Raw genomic sequence first — 14199 nt, forward strand, 5'->3', positions numbered from 1 at the left:
CTCTCACCACTGCTATTCAACATAGTAGTAGAAGTCCTAGCCACAGCAATCAGACAACAAAAAGAAATCAAAAGCATCCAAATCGGCAAAGAGGAAGTCAAACTCTCACTCTTTGCAGATGATATGATACTGTATGTGGAAAACCCAAAAGACTCCACCCCAAAACTGCTAGAACTCATACAGGAATTCAGTCAAGTAGCAGGCTATAAAATCAATGCACAGAAATCAGTGGCATTCCTATACACCAACAACAAGACAGAAGAGAGACAAATCAAGGAGTCGATCCCATTCACAATTGCACACAAAACCATAAGATACCTAGGAATAAATTTAACCAAAGAGGCAAAGGATCTGTACTCCGAAAACTATAAAATACTCAGGAAGAAATTGAAGAAGACACAAAGAAATGGAAAAACGTTCCATGCTCATGGATTGGAAGAACCAACATTGTGAAGATGTCAATGCTACCTAGAGCAATCTACACATTCAATGCAATCCCCATCAAAATACCATCCCCTTTTTTCAAAGAAATGGAACAAATAATCCTAAAATTTGTATGGAACCACAAGAGACCCCGAATAGCCAGAGGAATATTGAAAAAGAAAAGCAAAGCTGGCGGCATCACAATTCCGGACTTCCAGCTCTATTACAAAGCTGTCATCATCAAGACAGTATGGTACTGGCACAAAAACAGACACATAGATCAATGGAACAGAATCGAGAGCCCAGAAATGGACCCTCAACTCTATGGTCAACTTATCTTTGACAAAGCAGGAAAGAATGTCCAGTGGAAAAAAGATAGTCTCTTCAACAAATGGTGTTGGGAAAATTGGACAGCCACATGAAGAAGAATGAAACTGGACCATTTCCTTACACCACACACAAAAATAGACTCCAAATGGTTGAAAGACCTAAACGTGAGACAGGAGTCCATCCAAATCCTAAAGGAGAACACAGGTAGCAACCTCTTCGACCTCAGCCGCAGCAACTTCTTCCTAGAAACATCGCCAAAGGCACGGGAAGCCAGGGCAAAAATGAACTATTGGGATTTCATCAAGATAAAAAGCTTTTGCACAGCAAAAGAAAGAGTCCACAAAACCAAAAGACAACCGACAGAATGGGAGAAAATATTTGCAAATGACATATCAGATAAAGGGCTAGTATCCAAAATCTATAAAGAACTTATCAAACTCAACACCCAAAGAACAAATAATCCAATCAAGAAATGGCAGAAGACATGAACAGACATTTTTCCAAAGAAGACATCCAAATGGCCAACAGACACATGAAAAAGTGCTCAACATCGCTCGGCATCAGGGAAATCCAAATCAAAACCACAATGAGATACCACCTCACACCCGTCAGAATGGCTAAAATTAACAAGTCAGGGAATGACAGATGTTGGCGGGGATGTGGAGAAAGGGGAACCCTCCTACACTGTTGGTGGGAATGCAAGCTGGTGCAACCCCTCTGGAAAACAGTATGGAGGTTCCTCAAACAGTTGAAATTAGAGCTACCATTCGATCCAGCAATTGCACTACTGAGTATTTACCCCAAAGATACAAATGTAGGGACCCGAAGGGGTACGTGCACCCCAATGTTTATAGCAGCAATGTCCACAATAGCCAAACGGTGGAAAGAGCCAAGATGTCCATCGACAGATGAATGGATAAAGAAGATGTGGTATATATACACAATGGAATATTATGCAGCCATCAAAAGGAATGAGATTTTGCCATTTGCAACGATGTGGATGGAACTGGAGGGTGTTATGCTGAGTGAAATAAGTCAATCAGAGAAAGACATGTATCATATGACCTCACTAATATGAGGAATTCTGAATCTCAGGAACAAACTGAGGGTTGCTGGAGTGGTTGGGGGTGGGAGGGATTGGGTGGCTGGGTGATGGACATTGGGGAAGATATGTGCTACGGTGAGCGCTGTGAATTGTGTAAGACTGCTGAATCACAGATCTGTACTTCTGAAACAAATAACGCAACATATATTAAGAAAAAAGAAAAAGAAGAAGATAGCAGGAGAGGAAGAATGAAGGGGAGTAAGTCAGAGGGGGAGACGAACCAGGAGAGATGATGGACTCTGAAAAACAAACTGAGGTTTCTGGAGGGGAGGAGGGTGGGGGGATGGGTTAGCCTGGTGATGGGTATTGAGGAGGGCACATTCTGCATGGAGCACTGGGTGTTATGAACAAACAATGAATCATGGAACACTACACCAAAACAAATTATGTAATATATGGTGATTAACATAATAAAAAAATTTTAAAAAAAAGATCCATTGAAGTTGTAACATGTGTCAGCAGTTAATTAATTCCTTTTTCTGGCTGAATAATTTTATGTATATAGCACATTTTTTTAATCCAGTCCATTAACTGATGAACATTTGGGTCATTTCCATTTCTTACTATTATGAATAATGCTATTAGGAACATTCATCTACAAGTTATAGTGTGGACATTTCTTTTCAATTCTCTTGCGTGTATAGCTAGGGGTGGAATTACTGGATCATATGACAATGCTACGTTTAACTTTTAGAGGAATTGCCAAACTGTTTTCCACAGGGACTGCGCTGTTTTACATTGCCTCCTGATATGCATGGGGGTTCCAATTTCTCTACATCCTTACCAACTCTAGCTACTGCTCATCTTTTTTATTGTAGCTACCCTAGCAGATGTGACGTGGTAACTACTTGTCATTTTGATTTGCATTCCCCCCAAAACTAATGGTGTTAAGCATCTTTTTATGTGCTTACTGGAGATTAGTACATCTTTTTTGGAGATCCATCTACTCAAATCTTTTCCTGTTTTCAAAATCAGCTTGTCTTCTTTACTGTTAAGAGTACTTTACAGGTGTGCCTGGGTGGCTCAGTAGATTAAGCGTCTGACTTCAGCTCAGGTTATGATCCCAGAGTCCTGCAATTATAGGATCGACCCTTGCATCTGGCTCCGTGCAGTGGGAAGTCTGCTTCTCCCTCTGCCCCTCACACCGCTTGTGCTCACTCTCTCCCTTTTACTCCCTCTCAAATAAATAAATAAAATCTTTTTTTAAAAAGGGTACAAATTCTGCATATAATCCCTTTTCAGATATATGATTTAAAAATATTTTCTCCTATTTTGTGGGTTACCTTAATTTCTTGATGGTGTCCTTTGGAACACAGAGGTTTTTAATTTTGATTAAGTCGACTGAAGAACTATATAGAATATGCCTCAAAATTTTCTTCCTGAAAGAGAATGAAGTTGGGTGGTCCCAGAGGCAGTAAGTCGCCAGCAGTCCCAGGCCACACTGGCACCCCCTGCTGGGACTCTGGCGAATCACCGGAAGCCGCACAGCGGAGATGAGCAGTGCTCGCAGTCCCCTGCAGTGAACTGTCCGCCACCGCGGTGCTGAAATCAGCTACGTGCTGTGGCAAAAAGCATGTCCAGAGGATGACCTCAGAGGAGTCTTGAAAGTAAGGAAAGGACTTACCATGTGGACAAAAGAGAAAGAGCATTCCAGATATAAAAAGCACTTGCAAAAAGATAGAAGACAGAATGGTGCATTTAATTAGCTGGATTCAGAAGAAAGGTAGTGGTGGCTGGTATTAAGGTAGTAGCCGCACTAATGGGAAGAACTGAACACTCTAAGGATGGCTGGAGATACAGCCCACAAGACTTGGGAAAGGACTGGATGTTAGGGATGAGGAGAAGACAGAAATCAAAACAACTCCGAAGTCTGACTTGAGGAACCAGGTAGTTGAAGGTGGCATTTACAGAGATGGAGAAAAGTAGAGGAAGACTAGTTTAAAACTGTAACATAAAACAGATCTGCACTAAAAATCAAGGATGAGAAGTGGCATAGCAAAACATAGTGGTTAAATTTTAGAAGCTTATTTGTTTTCTTGTTTGCTGATTAGTGTTGTTTTACCATTTTGAATCTCCTCCCCCCTGTGATATATAAAAATGCCTTCATTTGTTATCAGTAAGTTCTTTTTAAGATTTTATTCATTACTTAGAGAGAGAGATAACATGAGCAGGAGGAGGGGCAGAGGGAGAGGGAAAGGCATAGTCCCCACTGAGCAAGGGGCCCGACTTGGGGCTCGATACCAAGATCCTGAGATCATGACCTGAGCCGAAGACAGATGCTTAACCGACTGAGCAAACCAGGTGCCCCTGAATAAGTTAATTCTTATGGGGGGGTGGGAAGAATAGTGGTTAAGGTCATTGCCTCCGAGGCCAGATGACTTGGGTTCAAACCCAAATTCCAACTCTTACAAATCCCGAGATCAGTTTCTCCTCGGGAAGAGATGGATAATTATAGTCACTAACTTAGAGAGTTGTAATGAATCTTAAATGAGGAGATATTCTGCACATCTGGGGAACAACTGTTAATGAGTATGAGGTTTCTTTTCAGGGTGATAAAAATGTTCTGAAAGTAGATAGCAGTGATGGTTGAACAATCTTCTGAATATACTAAAACCACTGAATTGTATGCTTTCAAAGCATTGTATGCTTTCAAAGGGTAAATTTTATAGTATTTGACTTGTATGACCAAAAAAAATATCCTGAACAGCACTTAGAACCATGCTTAACTAAGTGCTAAGGAAGTGTTCATCAAATAAATTAAAATATTGAGAAAACCATGAAATTATTATTTTAGATTTAAAAATCTTTATTCTTCTATTCCTCCAGCCTCCCACCACAGGGGATTTTTTAGAGTCCACTTCACTCCTACAGAGCCTTCATCCCTCCCTCCTATGCCCGTACTTTCTTCTAACTCCCCTCCTAGGTGGCTCACTTCCAACTCCAAATTTCCCTCTTTCTGTTACATAAAGAAATACCACCCCCCTGAGGCCCTTCACCCCAATTCAGCACCACGCTCAATTTTGTGTATCCAAATCAAGAGCCAAAATGCCTTCAATTTAACAAGATTCCACCCTAATTAAAAAGCAATTGTGGTTTATGTTTTCCTTTTTTTTTTACACAAGTTGTTGTGATAGAAATGATGTATTATGGTTTTTAACTGAAAGAACTCAGAAGGTAAAGTGGAAAGGAAAAACTGGATTTATCAGCCACAGATTGAGGAAGCACAGATGGGTCTCAAAATTCTTATCTTTTTCCTTCTCATCCACTTTTTTTTTTAACAAATTTCAACACATTTTGGCCTCAGATCTTTGCATTTACTGTTCCCTCCATCCCTCCTTTTCCAGCAGGTAGCCACATGACTCACTCTCATATTCCACTCAGGTCTCTGGTCAAATGTCACCAATTTGTGGCATCTCAGGATTCCCTGGCTACCCGTGCTAGGTCACACTCTCTTCCCTGACACTAACACACGAACACTCCCTCGTGCTGCTTTCTTCCCCTCCCCCCCACTTGTATTACAATCTTCCATCCTACATGCTATGGTATTGACTTGGTTTTTTTAAGATTTTATTTATTTTAGAGAAAGAGAGCACGTGCAGGCATGCGCGCAAGTGTGCGGGAGGGGCAGAGGGAGAGGGAGGAGCAGACTCCCCGATAAGCAGAGAGCCCCATGCGGAACTCCACCCCAGGACCCTGAGATCATGACCTGAGCAGAAGGCAGGTGCTTCACCAACTGAGCCACCCAGATGCCCAGTATTTACTTGTTTAGAGTCCCTCTTCCCGCTAAAATGTCAGTGCCCTCAGAGCAGTATTTTGTCTTCCTTACTCACTGTGCTGTCCCCAGCACTGAGCATGGTGCCTGGCACACAGAAGACACCCAGTATTCAATGGATGGAAGAATGAATGAACAAATAAAGGGGTGACACAAGAAGCCAACATTCCACATGTATCCAGACAAGGGGTAATCTTTTGCACAGATAGTATCAGTATCCAATGGGTTGTATTTGGGTTCATCTATATCATTTCCCTGGGTACCATGGAGACCTCTAAGAAGCCACCGTTCTGAAATAAAATTATAGGGGAAGATCAGCCAATCCAAAAGTATTCATGCTTCTGTATAATAATTTAATGTGAACAGAAAAAGCAGGGAGGTATCAGTCCTATGGTCAGCACCCTTTTATTCTTTTAAGTTTTAAAAACTCACATCTCCTCTGTGCTTGTCCTGCCACTTTCTCCATCAGGTTGAGAGCTCCCCAGAAGAAGAGGCTGGAGGGGCTCCTGGGTGGCTCAGTCGTTAAGTGTCTGCCTTCAGCTCAGGTCCTGATCCCGGGGTCCTGGGATCGAGCCCCGCATCGGGCTCCCTGCTCCGCGGGAAGCCTGCTTCTCCCTCTCCCACTCCCCCTGCTTGTGTTCCCTCTCTCGCTGTGTCTCTCTGTCAAATAAATAAACAAAATCTTTAAAAAATAATGAAAAAAAAAGAGGCTGGGGTGGTAGGGGGCTGTAAGACTGTCTGGGAGGGGATGGTTGTAAAAGTGTTTCCCTGAGGTCTGTGAGAGGTTCTAGCAAATTATTGAACCCAAGGCAGGGGGCTCATGGAAACCCCACTTTATAGCCACTTGGTCTGAAGCACCAGTGACAATCTGTTACTTGTGACCAACATCTGAAGAGGGTGAGTCTTGTGGGACTGAGCCTGTAACCTGTGGGGTCCGACATGCACTCCAGGTGGACAGTGTCCGAACTTAAATGAATTGTATGACATCAAGCTGGTGTCCGGAGAACTGGTCCATGTGAGAAAATAACCTACATATCTGATTACAAAAGTGTTCTGTGTGAGGGGCAGAGGGGAAACACAAGGTTTGGTGTTTTGTTTTGTTTTTTTTCTCTTATACAACCAACCCCAGGACGGCTGAAGCAGAAGCTCTGGGCATGGGGCCCAACAGTCTGTGTTCTAACAAGCGCAGGAGGTGACACTGGTGCACATTCAAGTTTGAGACCATTGCTCGCTTCCCCTGGGAAGTCCCTGAAGTGTCCAACCCTCCTCCACACCTTCCCCCTTGGCAGAATCATTCCACCTGAGCCCACAGCACCAATTTCCAACAAACCCCAGTGCCCACCTCCGTAGCTCTAAATAGGATGTTTATACCATTGTTTCCAGATTTAGACAACACATATTCCCTCCCCACCACAAGGAGTTAGCTCATAATTCCCCTCTCCATTTCAATTTTTGGTATTTATAGCTTGAGGTTTTAGTCCCTCTGTGACTCTTTAGAAATTCAGATGATAAGCTCAACCCTCTATTTCTTGTTCCCCCAACTTTCCGCAGGATCTCCTGACCCCCTGCTAACTTTCCGCAGGATCTCCTGACCCCCTGCCAACTTTCCGCAGGATCTCCTGACCCCCTGCCTTTGTAAGATGCTCATCAGCTCCCATTCCCTCTCCCCACCCCTCATCCCTCCATTTCACAGTATCTTGTCAAAGCACCTTTGCTTTTATGTTTCTAAACAGTTCTTTTTTTTTTTTAAAGATTTTATTTATTCATGAGAGACAGAGGCAGGGGGAGAGAGAGAGAGAAGCAGAGGGAGAAGCAGGCTCCCAAGGAGCAGGGAGCCCGATGCGGGACTCGATCCCAGGACCCTGGGATCATGACCTGAGCCGAAGGCAGACGCTTAACCATCTGAGCCACCCAGGCGCCCTCTAAACAGTTCTGATTTTCAGTTCTTTCTGACCTCTGAACACAAAAGCTAAGTCTTTCATGGTTGGCCTGGGAATCAATTCTAAATGTTGAAAATCAAGAAATAGCACTTACATTATTATGGGATTGAGTGTGTAAAGAACGTGGCACAGTGTTTGGCATGTAGCAAGCCCTCCATCAATAGAAGTTATCATTGTTATGACAAAGCGAATGTTGTTCATGTGGTAGCCAGCCTCCAAAGTGGTCTCCAGGGATCCTCACCTCCCAGTATTCACATTTTTGTGTAATCCCAAAGTGTATCTCAATGAATAGGGTTGACCCACTTGACCAACAGGATATTGCAGACATTACACTGTATGATTACCAAAGCTAGGTTATAAAGAGCATTGCAACTTCTACCTTGTTCTTTGGGATTATTTGGTCTGGGGAAAGCCAGCTGCCATGTTGTGAGGACACTCCAACTGCTCTATGGAGAGGCCCAGGTGGAAAGGAACTGCCAACAGTCAGTACCAACTGGCCTGCCATGTGGGGGAGCCACTTTGGAAATTGATCCTCCAGCCCCAGTCAAACCTTCAGATGACAGTGGCCGTGGCCCACATGTTGACAGCAACCTCATGAAAAGTCTTGAGCCAGAACTACCTAGTTAAGTTCGTTCTGACTTCCTGACCCACAGACACTGTAAACAATATAAATGTTTATTATTGTTTTAAGCCACTAAGTGTTGGGGTAATGTGTCATGTAGCAATAGAACTATTGCAATTCACCACAGAGTCAGCCATCCTATTGAAGAGCCGTATTTCACAGGACACAACTAGTTCCAAATGGCAATGTTCCAAGTCAGATACAGAGACGGGCCTCTCTCAACCAGAGGCAGTCCTTTTAGCCTGAGCAAAGACATGGTTTTAATTACCTGCAAAATTTTCTCCTGATCCTAGTGGTAAAACCAAAGCCAACTCTCTGTACATTCTAGGCTACAGTTCAGCATCTCACTGAGACCTTTAAGCTTAGACATTCTAACAAAGGGGAAGACTTTCCAGAGCTCACCTTTTGCACCACACTGCCTGCTCCCTCCTCACCTCTTAATGCACTGCAAAAAATCAATTAAGTGGCTTTTTAAAACTACAGGTTCCAGGCCGCCATCTGCAGGGATTCTGAATCAGTGACATTAGTCTGGGCTCAGGAATCTGCTTTTGAGGCATCATTCAGGAGATCTCAAATGTTGGTGAGAATGTGGAGAAAAGAGAACCCTTCTATGCTGTTGGTGAGAATATAAATTGGTAGCCATTATGGAAAAGACTATGGCAGTTCCCCCCAATTAAAAACTGAGCTACCATATAATCCAGCAATCCCACTGCTGGGTATATATGCAAAGGAACTGAAATCAGTATACCAAAGGGACACCTGCACTCCCATGCTCACTGCAGCACTATTCACAACAGCCAAGATATGGAAACAACCTAGTGTCCATAAATGGATGACTGGATAAAGAAAATGTGGCATTATACAATGGGATACCATTCAGCCATGAAAAAGGAAACCTGCCATTTGTGACATGAATGGACCTCAAAGGCATTATACTAAGTGAGATAAGTCAAAAAGAGAAAGATAAATACTGTATGACCTCATTTATATGTGGAATCTAAAAAAAAAAAAAAAAAACTGAGCTTCCTAAAACAGAAGTAGAATGGTAGTCACTAGGGGCCAGGGGATAGGGGAATTGGGGAGATGTTGTTTAAGGGGACAAACTTACAACTAGCAGATACATAAGCTCTGGAGATCTAATGTAAAACACAGAATCACAGTCAACGATACTGCATTATAAACTTCAAAGTTGCTGACAGACTAAATCTTAACCACTCTACACACACACACACCCCCCCACACACACAGATAAATCTGGAACATGATAAAGGTGTTACCTAATGCTACTGTAGTGATCATATTGCAATATTTCAGCCTATCAAACCAACGTACTATACACCTTAAACTAACCCAATGCTATATGTCAACTATATCATAATTTTTTTAAGAAAGCTGTCCTCCTACCCCCACCCAGCTGATCCTGACGCCAGTCACCCCCATCCACACTCAGAGAAAAGATACTCTGCACAGGGTGTCTCCTCTCCCCCCACCGATTAGCTGAAGTGATCGCAGCTTGTGAAATGGGAGTAACACTGTAAGTATTCAAGCATAAATGAGCCCGGCCTTCTCCAAGTCTGAAGCAAAGCATGGCAAGCTGAGCTCCATTATGTAAAATAGATACAATCACAATCCTTTCTCGGCCTCATAAAAGATCCACCAGTGAATAACTTGGGAGATGAATTCCCCTGAAAGACTTAGAGGCTACTCCTACCTCCCAGAGGCTTTTTCTTCTTTTCCCCAGTTTTGCAAATCTGAGTGGATGACATCTGGTTCATTATATCAGGTGGTTAGGACCAAGACTGTGTTTAATGGCTCTTTAAAGTCTCACAGACAATGCAGGGAAAACAACTTGGAAACCTTAAGGGTGAAACAAGAGTCTGGTTCCTTCCCGCGGCATCGCTTGGCTCCGCTCACGGATGCTGATTCAAAATACTCATTTCCTCCACCTCGTCAACACCCTTGCTTATTCGCCTCTGAAGTTATTAAAGCAGACTGATGGGCAGAAGCTGAAGCTCTGCTGGGTGCCCAGGCTCACTGCAGTGGGTAACAAGATTAGGACTTCGTGCCTTACTGAAGCATAAAGATTCTGTTTTTAAACAGAACCAAGAGATAATCTTGAACAAAGAAACCCACAGACAGAAAAGTTGAAACTCCTTATCCCAAGAGGAAAGCCCAAAGAGACAAAGTGTCCTCTGGGAACTGGCACAGTAATTGTTCTCCACACTAACATTCAATTAGCATTTATAAACTCACTATGATCTACACGTGCAAGATTACTGCAAACCGCACACCAAGGCTTGTTCCTATCCCATGGGCTTTATGGCAGTGTTTGCCAACGGGCAATTCCTAGGGCCCCACCCGGAACTCAAATATCTGGCTCGATCTCTAGAGGTGTGGGGTGATTTGTTTGCTTGTTTTTAATTCACTGCCAACATTTAAAAATCAGGAAATTTTAGGGGCGCCTGGGTGGCTCAGTTGGTACAGCATCAGACTCTTGATCAGGTCCTGATCTCAGGGTCCTGAGATGGAGCCTCACGTCAGACTCCACGCTCAGCTCGGAGTCTGCTTGAGATTCTCTCTCTCTCCCTCTCCCCTTGCACCTCCCCCTGCGCACACTCACGTGCTCTCAAATAGTGTTTTAAAAATTTTTTAAAAATTAAAAAAAAAAATCAGGAGAGTTTACATTCTTTAGATGCAGTTAGCAGGCTTGGCTCAGTTAGCATTTTCTGGGTAGCAACCATTTGTTGTCTCATGATTCCGGGGCTCAGCAATTCGGATTGGGCTCAGCCAGATGGCTGTATGGGTCTGGGCTTGTTCCTGTGTTTACAGTCTGCTGGACCTCAGATGGGGGCCGGCTGGTCTAGGGTAGCTTTGGCTGGGATGACTCACTCTGTTCTACTTGGTCTCCTCCTCCAGCAGGCTAGCCCGGGTTTGTTCACAAAGGTGATCATGGGTTTTGAGGCCTGGGCTCAAAATTCCCACACCATCACTTCTGCTGCGTTCTACCGGCCAAAGGAAGTCACAGGCCAGCCAGATTCAAGGGATGGAAATCTCACTTCACCTCTGAATGGGTGGGGAAGAATCTGTGGCCACCTTTGCAATTTACTACACAGCTCATTTTTTTTTTAATTTTATTTATTTGACAGAGAGAGAGAGAGCACAAGCTGGGGGAGCAGGCAGAGGGGGAGGGAGAAGCAAGCTTCCCGCTGAGCAGACAGCCCAATGCGGGGCTCCATCCCAGGACCCTGGGATCATGACCTGAGCCGAAGGCAGATGTTTAACCGACTGAACCACCCAGGTGCCCCAACCGCACAGCTTAAGAATTCGGTAGATACGACCACCTTGGGTACACGATGTGCTAAAGCACACAGTTGGTCCCTTAGATGGGTATGGCAGTGCCCTTCCGCACAAACCTTGCCCCTGCTGACTCATTTACACACGGTCTGGCTCTCTGGATGTGGCAGGCTCTGCCATTCCTGATCCCAGAACGACCTCCCATCCCACAGATCCAAAGACCCATCCCCAGCCATGAACACAGCTGCTGTGATCACTTTTCACCTCTCAGAAAACATCTCCTCTCTTTCTGTTTCCTCTCCCCACCCCTCACCCCTTCACCAATAAAGATCCCATTTTCTGCTGGGAAAATCAATGAGAGGAGGGGGAAGTGAAGAGTGGGAAAGACTTAGGGGGAAAACGGCGTTGGAGCCAGACCACTTGAGTTTCCCTCCAGGTTCTACCACTCCACTCACTTAGTCTGTCTGAGCCTCAGGTTCTCTGTGGGAAAACTGTACCTGTTGTGTTCACACACTTCTCCTTGAAGATATTATGTTAGTCGATCTATTCATGTTGCATAAGTGTGGACCCATGGTGGTGTAACAAAAAATTGAGACACAAATCAAAAGTACGACGACAACCCAAAAAAGCACTCAGAGTGAGTAGTAAGGTTATTGCCATGTTCCGCTCTGAATTTAAGGCAGGCTTCCTACAAAAGGGAATTCACGACTCAGCTGCGGAAGCGATTCCATGAACGGTCCGTGGGGGGGGGGGGGGGGGCCCCGACTGCGGAGGGGGCTGACTTCAGCAGCTGCGCTTGCAAAGGGTAACTCGCCCCAAACCTGCGTCCCGGCAGGCGCCTCACCTCTCGGCGCTCGGAGCCTCGGGAGGGCCTGCAGCGCCACCTGCTGGGCGAGGACGCTTGGACAGGGTTATCGGTGCCCGGCCGCACTACTGAGGGTAAATCCGCGACGGTCCCTCACCCGGAACCACCTGTACGCACCACCCAGCTGCAAGCCTGCAGGCCGGGGTCCCCTGAAGCCCGCTCCGAGGCCCAGCTCTGCAATCCCAACCACCTTCGGAACTCAGATCACCTTCGTGCGCGAGGGCGCAGTCCTCAGCCCCCCGAGCGTGCCCTAGATGCTGCAGGGAACGGCTTCAAGGAGCTGGCGTCGCGCGGGAAGAAAGGAAGCCCCCCTCCCACGTGAGGGAGGGCCCTGCAGCCCCAGATATCCCTCCCCTAACCTCCCTAAGCCTCAACTGCCTCATCTGCCTCATTTGCGAAATGGAAATGATAATGCCAACCCCAGGGGTGGTTGTTAGGTGCAAATGTGACCATCCAGAAGGGCCCAGAGCCTAGCAGCAGTGCGCAGGAAGTAGCAGCTATTAATGTCAGGCCTGAACCTCCTCTGCATTATAGTAATATAATAACAAGCATGATAAGTAGTGGTCCTCTCGTCCCGCAGGAGTAAAATAGCAGGTGGTGTGGCTTTATTATCTACCAAGCTCTATTCCAAGAGCCTTACCTGCGTGGACACTCAAGCATTTCCATGAAGTCGTAGGTAACGTTTATTATCTTATTTTTTTAAGATTTTATTTATTTGAGAGAGAGAGTGTGACAGAGAGAGAGAGCATGAGCAGAGGAGAGGGACAGAGGCAGAGGGAGAAGCAGACTCCCCATTGAGGAGGGAGCCCGATGCAGGCCCAATCCCAGGACGCTGGGATCACAACCTGAGCTGAAGGCAGACGCTTAACCGACCGAGCCACCCAGGTGCCTCAACATTTATTATCTTAACTCAGGTTTAGTAACTTGGCCAAGGTCAGCTAGCAAGCAACTAACAGGGCTAAAATTTGAATGCCAGCAGCCTGTGTCTGGAAGTATTAAAAAATTTTCTTCCTGCATAGCTATTGGCAGGTCAAATTCCTCCCCACCTCCCACCCTTTTTCTTTTAATCTATTAAAAAAGGGAAACTAGGGGCGCCTGGGTGGCTCTGTCAGTTAAGCGTCTGCCTTGGGCTCAGGTCATGATGCCAGGTCTTGGATTGAGCGCCGCGTCAGGGCTCCCAGGGAGCCTACTTCTCCCTCTCCCTGCCGCTCCCCCTGCTTGTGCTCTGCCAAATAAATAAAATCTTTTTTGGGGGGGGAGAACTAAGCAAATCAAATGGCTTTGGTCCCCCCCCATAGCCCTCCAGGATGCTTTCACTGCCTGCTGAGTTCCTCACTGGCATGGTGGACCTAGGTGTTCTATTTGTCCTCCAACTTACAGAGAGAAAATGGTAAAGATGTATTAGGCTAATGACTTCAAATCACTTGCTTGTCACCCCCAGAAGCCAGTCAGTGGAGGTGCCAGCCTAGAGCCCCGTGTTCTAGGCCACATTGACCAGGGTCAAAACCCGAATAACAGTGCCGAAGCGTGAGGCCAACAGAGGAAGGCTGATGAGCAACACTTCCAGATTGCTGGAAGGCAAATGAGAGATTGGTGCATGCACACACGCATGCCCTGCTCATAGTACCAACATCACTTTATTTTTTTTATTTTTAAGATTTTTTTTAATTTATTTATTTGAGAGAGAGAGCGAGCATGAGAGAGCACCAGCGGGGGGGTGGGGGGGTGCAGAGGCAGAAGCAGACTCCCCGCAGAGCAGGGAGCCCAATGGGGGACTCGATCCCAGGACTCCAGGATCATGACCTGGGCCTACGGCGCGGAACCGACTGAGCCACCCAGGCGCCCCCC

Source organism: Zalophus californianus, chromosome 8 (genome assembly GCF_009762305.2).
Source record: "Zalophus californianus isolate mZalCal1 chromosome 8, mZalCal1.pri.v2, whole genome shotgun sequence".
Classification (NCBI taxonomy): domain Eukaryota; kingdom Metazoa; phylum Chordata; class Mammalia; order Carnivora; family Otariidae; genus Zalophus; species Zalophus californianus.